This window comes from Pygocentrus nattereri, chromosome 6, assembly GCF_015220715.1.
Source record: "Pygocentrus nattereri isolate fPygNat1 chromosome 6, fPygNat1.pri, whole genome shotgun sequence".
Classification (NCBI taxonomy): domain Eukaryota; kingdom Metazoa; phylum Chordata; class Actinopteri; order Characiformes; family Serrasalmidae; genus Pygocentrus; species Pygocentrus nattereri.
The window spans coordinates 7,599,774-7,613,160 of NC_051216.1; the positions used below are offsets into that span (position 1 = coordinate 7,599,774).

Sequence of the window (13,387 nt, forward strand, 5' to 3'; positions counted from 1 at the left end):
AGTGCACTGGGGGTACCAGCACACACAGCCATGTGTTCCCAAATAGACAAAATATCGTGAATTGTCATAACACATAAAACAGCACTGAAGTCAAACCATGACTGAGCCGTAACGCAATGAAAGCGTATAAAACGCTGACGGGTGTCCTGGACTAGTTAAATATTTATTGGAGAATTCAGTGTTATGATTCCTGCAGTCCTTCTGTAGTAAATTCCTGATGAAGCTGCACATCATCACTGTCAAAAAAAAAGATTTGTTCTCGGTCATTCAAGAACAGCAGCTGCCCTTTACACTGTGTGAAAACTTCATGATGAACTGACCACTAGAAACGTCCCAAAACTGTTTCACCAGTGGTGGACAGTAACTGAGTAAATGTAATTAGTTTCTGTACTTTAGTATTTTTGGTGTATCTGTACTGAAGTTTCTCCATTTCTGGGCGACTTTTTCACTTTCACTCCACTACATTTCAGAGTCTAATATCCGACGTTTTCCTCCTACATTTTGAGAAATCTGTCGTTCCTTTTGGTTTCTGTGTATAAAAATGTAACATGTCAAAAACGAAAGAAGCGCAAAGCCAGAGCACCAATCAGGGCCCAGCGGTCACTTTGTTTAGAGCTGGTTTTGACCTGTTGGTCATACCGACCCAATGCAGCACGTGGTTCAACGTCAGCGCAGCAGCGTAACATTCTGGGAGAGTCTATTATACTTTTACTCAAGTGGAGGTCTAAAGGGAGGAACTTCTACTTTACTGGAGTGATATTTTACCTTAGGGGTCTCTACTTTAACTCAAGTACATGGTTTGTGTACTTCGTCCACTGTTTTTTAGTTATTTAGTTGGTTAGTTACTTAGTTATTCTTTTATTTATTTATTTATTTATTTATAAATCAACAACATATAATAGTTTCTTCTCCTATTTCAGTTCATACAGCTGTTCATTCAGTTCATAAACCTTTTTAGCTCCTCGGGACCACCGGTGGTTCCAAACCGCACTTGGTCATGTTCTTCATAACGTTCATATTCCATAAGCTCCATTCGGAAGCTGGGTGTCGTGTGAGGCTGTAGCTCTTCTCTCCAGTCTGATAGACGGTGATGTCATTTTAAACCCTTATAATAAAAGAAGCTGAACTTTGTTTTTCTACTGAAAGTCGAGCCGTTTTTCCCCAAATCTGGGCTCTAAACTATAAACAGACGGCGTCTCTTCAGTGATCTGATCTGTATATTATTTTTATAAGATTTTTGGCTCTCAGCAGTAAATTGTATGCATATAGCAATATGTTTATAATCGTAAAACACATTTTCTGCTAATTTGATGGGAACTTTTACCAAAAATACATAAAAAATCTACATTTATTTCATGCAGTTACTGAATAATTTGCCTTACGATTTTGGCATGTAAAGTCAGATGGAAAAACCAAAATATAGCCACGAGCCTAAGAGGTTAAGAGTGTAGGCCATTATTCCCTCATTAAAGCCACCTAAATAAAAAAGGTAAAAATCCAAGTATTTATTCTCTTTTAAGACTTTAAATGAGAGTGTATCAATGAATACATTTACATATATTCAACGAGGGCAAAGCTAGTCTTTTTGAAAGAATACAGTGGTGAGTAATAGACCTACGGTAATGAATTTTAAGGCACCATGATAAACAGCGCCTAATGTATTGGTGATATGAAGGTGCATGCATATAATGAACACCCCCAAAATCAACCACTGGTTTAAAGGTAGCAGAAACAAGTTTCTTTTTGCCTCCAAAAACTTTTTCCTAAAATAAAATTCCAGTTTTAGCTTTTGTTTTTACTATGTGCAAAATATGAGCCTTATTTGTCAAAGGATTGTCTACTATGCCAAGATATATAAACACATTCAACCACATTTCCCTGTTAGGTGCCGATGGGTGGGCATCATTTTAGTTTGCTCAGCATTTTAAACATGCATTAGGCTGTAAAATCTGCGTTGTGCAATCAAATTAAAATAATGAAAATTTGCAATCGGTACATTAAAACGAAGATTATTAATATGTTGTGAAAAGAAGAAGCCCCAGAATTGATCCCTGAGGCACACCCCCCCTTTACCTCCATCAAGACCTTCAACATGCAGACACTGTGTTCTACCAGATCAACAATCTTCAATTTTATGAATTGCATCTTCAGATAATCCAAAACTAAGAAGACTCGATTTCATTACTGGATCAAAAGCCGTATAATAAGAGCTGTGCAGTGGTGACATTCATATGAAGAATTAATTATGCCATTTGTAACTTTCAGAACCACTCTGAGTTATCTTTCTTTCTAGATGAACAAAAATACGTAAGCAGGCTGTTTTCTTGAAGATCTGAAGATTCTCATTCTCCACCCACAGCGCTGCTGATCTCTGCTCTAAGTGATACTGACTCTGATTTATATCATCTAGAGGGACGTTTACGTGATGAAATGCTCACTCGTTCTGTGTGGAATACAGAAGGAGCACTTGGTTTAATTCAGCAAACAGGTGAATTAGATGCAGTTTCTAGTCTTCTGGCAAATCACTGACATCAGAGTGGGCAGATACACACATACAGATACACAAATGTTTTCCTTCTGTCTCCAATTACATTATGCTGCTCTGGGTGTGATGTATGCTTGCCTGTTCAGCAGCCCGAGACTGCATCCTGGCAAAGGCTACCATTGCTTCATCTGTTATTGCGGACAGGAACATTTGGGTTATACAATATGTACATATGTTATTGATTTAAGTCTGTTCTCCAACATACAGATCATCTTCTCTGGTAATAGTCAGTCATGCAATCACACAACTACACAACTATTGATAATCCTGTTGTAGAAATTTCAAATAAAGTCAAGAAAACAGTGAAGCTACAGAGTCCCAATTAAATCTCCAAAATAATATGTTTATTTGAGGACCAGGGTCAGGGAGAAGCTCCTGGTGAGCAACCCAGAGATCTCCACTGAGACCAAAGTTACATGATGCTACATAGTCCCAGAATGGGGTGATGGTACATTTCATTGGTCAGTTGAGAACGAACAGGTTTCAAATCACAGGTTACACATGGTTGCAACATGAATTTCCACATATTTTTGTAATAAACAAGAAGGAAGGACACTCAAGTATGGCCAGCAGGGTCATCTCACATTTGGTTTGGATTCAGGATGAGCTGAGCTTTTAACCTCAAGGCCTCAAACAAAGATTCACTGCAGTCTTATCAACTAGCCAGGCTTCGCTTGGCAAAACAAAAAAGGCCCAAGTTGTAAGAAGTAAGTTATCTGTTACACCGCAGTACATTCCTCACAGAGGAAGTTCATTATATGAATCTCATATACCACACATGACATTTTGGGTTACATAACCACAAATTACTGATAAATTAAACGGCTACACTACTACTAAAATGTGCAACCTTACAATTAATGATAAACTACATAACCGCATAACTACTGACAAACTACACAGTCATGTAACTCCTTCCAAAATACACCACCTTGCAATTACTGAGAAACTACATGACCACATAACTACTGAGAAACTGCACAACTAGCAAACTGCACAATCAAATATTCCTATTAAACTACACAACCTTACATTTACTGATAAACTACATAACCACAGAATTACTGACAAACTACACAGTCATGTAACTCCTTCCAAAATACACAACCTTACAATTACGGATAAACTATACAACCATATGACTACTGACAAACTACACAATCATATAACTCTTACTAAACTACACAACCTTACAATTACTGATAAACTACATAAGCATATAACTACTGACAAACTGCACAATCACTGCTAAGGTATATGACAATGTAACTATTAACAAACTACACAACAACTGACATACTACACCACCATATAACACTACTAAACTACACAACCATGCAATTACTGATAAACTACATAACCACATAACTACTGACAAATTGCACAATGGGCCATAAGCTATACAGTCATATCTACTGAAAAACAACACAACTTCATAAACATTGAGCTACTGGAAACCTACGTAACTTCAGGTACTGAAACTACACAACTACTGATAAACTACACAACCATATACAGGCAGAAATGAGATTCATTTCATCTGATAACACATTTCTAGTCATGAACAGTCCAGTTTTTGGGTCTCTTTGCCCACAGTAACCAGGCAACTTGAGCAGAGGTTAGCAAAGTCCTCTTGCGTGCTGCTCTGCTCCGTATGGTCATGGTATGCAGGTCCCTGTGGAGAGTTCTTTCAGAAATTGGTTGTGAAGAACCTGCACTGACATCTAGAAGCAATTCTTGCCTGGAAGCGAAGGCATTTTTATTCACAAGTCGTGAAACACGCCGGTGGTCCCTGTCCATCAGTTTCATCTTTCAGCCACAGTTCTGAGGAGAATTTCCTGTAGGCTGGGATTTTTGCCGCTGCTGGTCGAGCTGTATTACCGTACACTTCAGTACACCTGAAAATTCAGCTACTTCCTTCTCGCTGAGGCCTTTGGCACGCCCGAGTGCAATTTGAGCCAACCATCTGCTTTGTGACCCATTTTCCACACATCAATTGAGATATTCACTGCATCATACCACCTTTTCTCAATCTATGAATCCTGTCCCACCCCCTACAGGTACTTATAGCCCAATCATCATTGTGCACCGCCACCTGCAGGAGCCTGAAATCACTACCACCTTAAACATGCAATGCCTCAAAACTGCTGACAAACTACACTGATACATTTGTCAAATGTACAACCCTAAGCTATTATATACTACAGCGAAATAAAACTACTGATGTGCTGCACAACACATGAACCCATAAACTGTCAATGTTAATGTAATATTTCTCCATTATAATCTCCCAGTGTTGTATACGAAATATCTGTTTGTGTGTCTCCTAACTGAAACAGAAAGCTGGAGTTGCTGTGGGGCGAATGTTGTGAAGGAAGCAGCAGAATCGATCATTCTAAACACACTCTTCAGCGCCTCACAGGGGTCCTTTGATAAAACCCTCACTGTGGGATTTCCCTCAGATCAAATACCGCTGTGCTTCTTTGTATTTTTTTTTTATTCACTTGTCTTTTATGTATGGCTTTTTACTAACAGCTGTTAAACAATAAACATTAAGATAATGTTAAATAGGCTGCTTTTCTCTGTTAATTTGGATATTAAATGATTGCCGTCCAGCATAGCGCCATTCGGCTCCTGCACTAACGGCCAGTTATTGTCTTCACTGCTTATTTAGAGTGAAACAGTGAGAAGCAGCGGACCGCAGACGAAAGGCAGGGAATTTTAACTCTGTGAGTGTTTATATTCAGCTCAGCTGCGGACCCCCGATACAGTCAACCGTAAATTTAGTTTATTCAATGAAAGGCTATTGAGGTTGGAAAATTGCCACATCTCCCTTTTTTGTTTGTTAATGCAAATGACAGAATAGAGCTACCTGTGAATATGCCATCTGATCTCCTGCCAACTCTCCCTCTCTCTCTCTCTCTCTCTCTCTCTCTGACTGAGCTGTGATCACTCGAGTGCTTCAGCAGGTCAGCTGATAGTGGAGTTATGCATTATGAATGCCGTGGCGTGTTCTGCTCTCTCTCTCTCGGCTCAGCGTGGAGGAGAGACAGCGCTCTTTCAGAAAACCAACACTTATGTACAAATCGCTTCTGCTTTAGGGCTCTGAGAGCATCACAGAAACATCTCCTGCAATAAAAACCCAACAATCATATTGTTTATGACTCTGTTTTGCTGTTTACTGACTGGATTTCCTGATGTATATGTCACTCTGCTGACTGCACAGGTAAATATAAACCACACAAATACTGATCAACTGTGTAAACACACAGCAACTTGTGAACTACACAGTGACTGATAAACTACACAGTGACTGATAAACTACACCGCTACTGATTAAATACACCACTACTGATAAACTACACAGCCACTGGTAAACTACACAGTGACTGATAAACTACACCACTACTAATAAACTACACTTCTAACAATAAACCACATATCTACTACTAACCACATAACTAATAATAAACTACACCATTGCTGATAAACTACACAACTAATGATACACTACATGCTTGCACATTAACCAGTAAACACCTACATGGCTACAGATCAACTAAACCACTACTCATAAACTACACAGCAACTGTTATACAGCACCACCACTAATAAACTACACTACTTCCATTAAACCACACAGATACTAATAAACTGCAAAAATACTAATAAACTACAGGGCCACCGATAAACCACACCACTACTAATAAACTACACAGTTACTGATAATCTACTCAACTACTAATAAACTTCACAGCTAGTGATAAACTACACCACTATTAATAAACTACACAGCTGCCAATAAACTACACAACTGCCAATAAACTACACCACTATTAATAAACTTCACCACCACTAATAAACTACACGGCTAGTGATAAACTACACCACTTTTAATAAACTACACAGCTACTGGTAAACTACACCACTACTAATAAACTACACAGCTGCCGATAAACTAAACCACTACTAATAAACTACACAGCTACTGGCAAACTACCAGAACTGCAAACTACCAAACAAACCAAACTACACAGTGACTGATAAACTGCACCACTACTGATAAACTTTGCCACTACTTATAAACTACACCACTACTGACAAACTACACAGCTACAGGTAAACTACAGCACCACTAATGAACTAAATCACTACTAGCAAACTAAACAGTCACTGATAACCTCCACACTACTGATAAACTACACAGCTACTGGTAAACTGCCCCGGTGAAACTTATAAGTGAGGTCCGTTTAATCTGAAGTATCATTTACACTGTGACAGTGATGTCCAGTGATGTCAGTGAAGCTGACCTTGGTGGATGACACTGACACTGGTCAGTGCTTTCAGGAGGCCATTAAATAAAACAATGGTCGACTAACAAAAGCAATAACAAGTAAACAAGTGAATGGCAGTGAAAGGCTACAGTCTCAGAGTTGGAACTATTGACTCTTATAGTCCTGTGCAAATGTCATAGACCACCCTTTGTTTATTAGATTTTCAGTCAAAACAGCCATTAAGCCGAGGTTTTCTCTTTTTCAGGCGACATTTCTAAGGAGATTAGATACAAGGAGAAAATCAAATAATTAAAAAGCAGGAGTTTCCAAAACTGGAGTTCAAAAATGATTAAAAGCTCCTAACAACCACCTGGAAGACCTGGTAGACACCAAAACTGCCCCCATCAGATAAACAGCGCTTAAAGCTTCCATCTCTGAGAGAGAGGAGAACATCAAGCTGCTTCAGATCTGAAAACATCCACAGGTGTTTCTGTCCATCCTTCCACTGTGAGAAGACCACTCAGTGCTGTGGGTCTGAAAGGACGTGTAGCTGATCAAGAAGAACCTCACTGAGAAAAGAAGACGGACACATCCAACAAAGAAGCTGAACAATGGACTGACCGCCCCACAGTCCAGCTTCTCAGACTGAACTTTGGAGGTGTGGGAAAATGTGACACTCAGTTTTAGAGGCATCTTTAAAATTTTTTTCAAGCTAAAAAAATGAATTACTGGACTGGAAGTTAAAAGTGAAGCGTGGTCTCTGACTTGTCTTGATTGGTCACTACCGTAAGCCTGAGGAACGCAGTGGCTCTCAGTGGTTTCACTTGCACTGCAGTTAAGCCGGAAAACACTAAAATGTGCAGCGTGTCTCTTTAAAGTTGTACCATGACTGTAAGAATGGTTTGTACTGAGGGTCAGATACAACCTATTAACCCCATAAAACTAATCAATCTGATAAATACCTGTTAGACCTAATAAAGAAAACAGATAAAAAGAGCAGAGGTGTGTTTATTCATAATCCCTCTGACCCCTGAAGAAAATGATTGACCCTTTCTAGGATTTGACTGGGAGATATTGTGCTCTGAGAGGATCGGACCTCGTCTATTTTTAAATCCCTGCATCGTGCTGGCGGTGCTGCAGAAGCACTTCTGCACATCCTGTGGGTGTTTACTCTGAACAGCCTGCAGCAGGTATGTGAACATCATCTCAGGTACTCACCCGAACAGAAATACAAGAGATGAAACATCTACATAAGTTTTTAAGAATAAACTGTTCTCTCATATAAATAACATGTCCTGTGGGCTCTATGCCGTATGTGTTCATATTCCATGAAGTAAACCTGTATCTTCTTGCAGCCTAAATAAAACTTTGTAACTTTTCAGGACCTAAAAACGCCATTGAAGTCAATGTAGCAAGATTTTATTCAAAGTAATGGAATGGAGCATTTCTATTGGACCGTTCATCATAAAACCATGAAAGGTGTCCCACAAGGCTCAATATTAGGCCCGTTTTTATTAAGTACATACATTAATGATATTCCAACCTCCATCTCAGACTGCAAAGTACACCTATTTGCAGTTGATGTCTTAAGTGTCTGGGGTGCGAGTTTAAGTTATATCTGGAGACTCTGGGGTTTTAGTCCAAGTCAAGTCTTGATTCTCTGCCATGAAAGTCCAAGTTAAATCTCAAGTTTCTGGTGTTCGAGTCCAAGTCAAATCCTGAGTCTCTACCATGCAAGTATGAGTGAAGTCTTAAGGGGTTTGGATCCAAACTGAGTCTTCAGTTTTTTTGAGGTGAAAGTCCTAGTCATGTGAGGTGCCACTGGGGTTCAAGTCCGAATCAGGTCTGGAGTCTCTGATATCTGAGTTTGAGTGCAAGTCAACTCTCAAGTGGAGTCTCTGATCCCTGGGGTGTGACTCTGAGTCAGGTTGCAAGTCACTAAGGTTCTGAGTCTGAGTCTGAGTTGAGTCTCAAGTGTCTAGTGTGTGAGTCTGAGTCAAGTCTCGAGTCTCTAAGTGTAAGTCCAAGTTGAGTCTGTAGTTTCTGGGGTTTAAATCTGAGTGGAATCCAAGTGGAATCGCCTCTGGGGTGCAAGTCCAAGTCAAATTGTGAGTCATTGAGGTATGAGCTCAACTGAGTCTTGATTCAAGGTGTGACTCACTGGGGTCTGAGCCAAGTCTTGAGTATCTGCAGAACAAGGCAGCCCTCATTTAATGTTTTATTTAAAAATCTCACGAGTCTTGAGTCTTGAATGTTGAGTCAACATGGGTGCACACTTTTTGGACTTTAAACTTTACAGCACTGTATAATTATTTTTAAATATTTTACACTGTTGTTTCCGGACACTGGATTGGATGGGACTGAAAGTGAAAAGAAACCAGAAAACTAACTACTGATAATTTTTAATAACGTTCTGTTTATTAATGATGCCATCAGCTTTTTATTATAAAGCTAAGACTGCAGGTCTTGTACTGTGCAGTTAAACACTGCATGCATTAGTAGTCAGTTCACTCATTCTGAACAGATGTTAGTCCTTCAAAAGTATTTATACATCTTGACCTCGCTGTCAAACTGGCTGTCAGAACAATCCCACACACTCACAAAAGACCAATCTATAGATGTTCCACAGTCGAGGCTGAGTGGGTTTGTTATGAAAGACCAAGAGAAGTTTATCCACACCTGATGCCTGACATCACTGTTCTGTGTAAGAGTGAAGGTGAAGCCTTGATAATTGAGATTGGACACCCTTTCGGTCCGAATCCACATCAAGCCTCTGGATCACCAAAATATCGCCTGCTGTTGGTGATTTAAGATTTAAACAGCAGTTTAGTGTTCAGATCTTTGGTCATCGTCATAGGGTTGGACTACAGGGTCACACTTTATTTTGATGGTCCCACATAGATGAGCTACAGATATTTTAACTAAATATTTAAAGTTAGGTTTAGGAGCAGGTTTAGGTTCTGTGTTGAAGTTAAGGTTAGGCTTAGGTTTAGATTCCATAGAACCTTTTGCATTCAACTTCTAGTTCAGCTGCAGTTAACAGATATTTAGTTGAATGTTACATAAAGGTGGACTAAGCATTTATAAAATATGTACAGTGGACCATCAAAATAAAGTGTTACCTATATAAAAACCTATGTGTATAAAAGACATACGAGACTTATTATTACATGTAGATACTTTCATATATTTAATAGATATGGAAGATATTTACACACAGAAATATGTATACAAGTATATATATATATATATATATATATATATATATTATATATATATATATATATATATATATATATATATACAGTACTGTGCGAAAGTTTTAGGCACCCAAGACACATTTTCAAAATCTATTTATTTGTGTAGTTTGTGTTTACTTGCTGAGAAAAGTGTTAATATTTGAATAAACAAAATTTATAGAATATTAATTAATAATGATGATGTATATATATATATATATTAGGAAGCCCAGAATTATATGTAGTTAAAAAGCAGCTCCTGGTTTGACCAATTAGTGCTTCAGTAAACTGAGGTCATGATGTACTTTTTATTGTTTTAATGTTTATTTGAATTATGAATATGACTTTATTCTAACACATATTGTGAAAAACCCACTGCTGAGTTTTTCGCACACTACTGTGTGTATATATATATATATATATATATATATATATATATATATATATATATATATATATATATACACACACACACACTGCTCAAAACACATCCTAGATCTGAATGAATGAAATATTCTCATTGAATACTTTGTTCTGTACAAAGTTGAATGTGCTGACAACAAAATCACAAAAATCATCAATGGAAATCTAATTTATTAACCAGTGGAGGCCTGGATTTGGAGTCACACACAAAATTAAAGTGGAAAAACACACGACAGGCTGATCCAACTTTGATGTGATGTCCTTAAAACAAGTCAAAATGAGGCTCAGTATTGTGTGTGGCCTCCACGTGCCTGTATGACCTCCCTACAGCGCCTGGGCAGCTCCTGATGAGGTGGCGGATGGTCTCCTGAGGGATCTCCTCCCAGACCTGGACTAAAGCATCCGCCAACTCCTGGACAGTCTGTGGTGCAACGTGGCGTTGGTGGATGGAGCGAGACATGATGTCCCAGATGTGCTCAATCGGATTCAGGTCTGGGGAACGGGCGGGCCGGTCCATAGCTTCAATGCCTTCATCTTGCAGGAACTGCTGACACACTCCAGCCACATGAGGTCGAGCACTGTCCTGCATTAGGAGGAACCCAGGGCCAACTGCACCAGCATATGGTCTCACAAGAGGTCTGAGGATCTCATCTCGGTACCTAATGGCAGTCAGGCTACCTCTGGCGAGCACATGGAGGGCTGTGCGGCCCTCCAGAGAAATGCCACCCAGAACCATTACTGACCCACTGCCAAACCGGTCATGCTGAAGGATGTTGCAGGCAGCAGATCGCTCTCCACGGCGTCTCCAGACTCTGTCACATCTGTCACATGTGCTCAGTGTGAACCTGCTTTCATCTGTGAAGATCACAGGGCGCCAGTGGCGAATTTGCCAATCCTGGTGTCCTCTGGCAAATGCCAAGCGTCCTGCACGGTGTTGGGCTGTGAGAACAACCCCCATCTGTGGACGTCGGGCCCTCATACCATCCTCATGGAGTCGGTTTCTAACCGTTTGTGCAGACACATGCACATTTGTGGACTGCTGGAGGTCATTTTGCAGGGCTCTGGCAGCTCCTCCTGTTCCTCCTTGCACAAAGGCGGAGGTAGCGGTCCTGCTGCTGGGTTGTTGCCCTCCTACGGCCTCCTCCACGTCTCCTGGTGTACTGGCCTGTCTCCTGGTAGCGCCTCCAGCCTCTGGACACTACGCTGACAGACACAGCAAACCTTCTTGCCACAGCTCGCATTGATGTGCCATCCTGGATGAGCTGCACTACCTGAGCCACTTGTGTGGGTTGTAGAGTCCGTCTCATGCTACCACGAGTGTGAAAACACCACCAACATTCAAAAGTGACCAAAACATCAGCCAGAAAGCAGAAAGGTACTGAGAAGTGGTCTGTGGTCCCACCTGCAGAACCACTCCTTTATTGAGTGTGTCTTGCTAATTGCCAGTAATTTCCACCTGTTGTCTGTTCCATTTGCACAACAGCTGTGAAACTGATTGTCAGTGTTGCTTCCTAAGTGGACAGTTTGATTTCACAGAAGTTTGATTTACTTGGAGTTATATTGTGTTGTTTAAGTGTTCCCATTATTTTTTTGAGCAGTGTATTTATGTGTGTGTGTGTATAGTTTCTGCATAAATTTGACATAAAACTTCATCAGATTTACGTCCTAATAGTAGATAAATAGAACCAAATGAAACGAAATGAGACCAAAACATTAGATTTGGTCATTTATTTATTGAGGAAAATGATCTGATCTTACAGATCTGTGAGGGGCAAACATATGTGAACCTTTAGGATTAGCAGATAATTTGAAGGTAAAATTAGACTCAAGTGCTTTCAATCAATAGGATGTCAATCAGGCGCGAGTGATGACCCTGTTTTATTTAAAGAACAGGGATCCACCCCAGTCTGGGCCACACGTTTTATCTGAGGACCAGCAGGTGGCAGTGTTGTTTCAGGAACGTGAGGGCGAGAGTCACTCACTCACTTCTGCTCCTCTCTGGAGAGGAATTTTCCGAGTGATGTAATGATTACATCAAGACTGGAAGTCCTTCGCATGCAGGGCAATGCGAAATGAGCCAGTCATGCACAAGATCAACTTACATTCCGACGTATAAATGAATCCCTCCTCATCTTCACACGAGCGTTTACAGCTGATTTTCACGCAGGGGTCATTCGTGAAGGTCACCGAGCAGAAGACGCAGGTGTTTTGTGTCCTTCTCGTTTTCCCCACACATTTTTGGCGTGAATTATTCCTCGTTTTCCTCTGTGTCCTCAGACCACACACTGTAAATGACCCACAGTCAAGAGAAGCGCAGCAGAAGTGTTGTGACTTTAACTTACAGTTGATCAGATCAGAGTCACTGAAGATGACCTCCTTTTGTTTTGACTCAAATGCCGCTTGAATGGTCCAGTATTTATAATTAAAATTATTCAGTGACTTTAAAAAAGTCGTTGACCTTCCCCTTCAATCGCTCACCGCCTGGAGCTCTGATTTCATATACAGAGCTAATATTGTTTATTTTTCTCAGAGTAATTTTTTTTTCCCCATCCAAATCTTAATTAACGGTAGAGCCTCAGAGAATAACACCAGTTTTTGTTTGAAAGATAAACGAAATAAATTCATTGTTTCTGCATAATCCAGTGTTTGAGATGTAAACAGAGTCATTCAGAGCGGTTTGGTGAGAAATGATTCAGGTGTCTTTACAGTGGTGGTGATGGGAACCAGGCATCACCATGACTACAACACAGATAGAGACATTTTATTTACTATCCAGAACCACCAGGGAACCTACTGAGTCTTCTGAGTTTTACATGGAATACTGATGATGGTAAAAGAGTGATAAATCTAAAAAATATATTTTTGGGGGGATTATTTTGCCTGCATGCTCCCCTCTGCAATGAGGA

General features: G+C 40.0%; 1 long non-coding RNA gene across 1 annotated transcript in view; it reads right to left on the bottom strand.

Annotated features, from left to right (window-relative positions):
* The window catches only part of LOC119263623, a 54,949-nt gene that overhangs the window by 29,086 nt on the left and 12,476 nt on the right, over positions 1-13,387 (bottom strand). The window contains exon 2 of the long non-coding RNA XR_005130395.1: positions 12,584-12,766. This is a non-coding gene — a long non-coding RNA (uncharacterized LOC119263623). The remainder of the gene's footprint in view (positions 1-12,583; positions 12,767-13,387) is intronic.